The sequence below is a fragment of the Solanum pennellii genome, chromosome 10, assembly GCF_001406875.1.
Source record: "Solanum pennellii chromosome 10, SPENNV200".
Lineage (NCBI taxonomy): Eukaryota > Viridiplantae > Streptophyta > Magnoliopsida > Solanales > Solanaceae > Solanum > Solanum pennellii.
Window position 1 is genome coordinate 57,508,205 of NC_028646.1, and position 789 is coordinate 57,508,993.

Consider the following 789-nt stretch of genomic DNA (forward strand, 5'->3'; position numbering starts at 1 on the left):
GAATTTCATCAATTCCATTAGTCCCGAAATGTGAAATCTATTACGTGAGAGTTGTCGATTTCTGATTCCGAGTCTTTTTGTGGATTTGAGGTCCTTAGTTGTGAAATTGTGGAATTTTAGCATTTGGGTTGACTTTGGTAACATTGAGGTTTCATATGCTCGGATCAAAATTTGAAGGGTTTCATTGGATTCAGGAATAATTTTAGACCTAGGTGAGGTCTTAGTTTATTTTTGGGACGTTCCGAGCTGTTTTTTTAAACCTTTTTAGGTGTTGAGTTAGTTTCTTGCAATTTTAACGGATGTCAGGTCAAGGAGACCTTATATTTGTATTTTGATTATTCCATTGAGTCTGTAATTTTAATATAATTGATTTGCATATGTAGTTTGTGTGCACAGGATTGCAAATGAATTCCGAGGGTTCTTTCGATGTTGTTATATTGACTGTGTTTCTGGTGCTGCAATCTTCGCTCAAGTGGAACTTGGTTCGCTTAAGCGATGGTCGCTTAAGAAGTACCACGTCGCAAAAGTGAGACTGGCCTTTTGTGCGGGGTTCACTTTAACGATGGCCGCTTAAGTGAAATCTGGTTAGCGAAAGTGAGTATTGCAACTTTTTTGGGTTTCTCTTAAACGGAACCTGGTTCACTTAAGTGACATCTAAGGATTTTTTGACTTGCAAATTATGGGGTTTGAACCCCATTTCACCATTTTGAGTTTTGAAAGCTTTGGGGTGGCGATTTGGATCAGTTCTTGGTAAAAATTTGAGCCTCCCCCCTCCCACCCCCCCCCCCC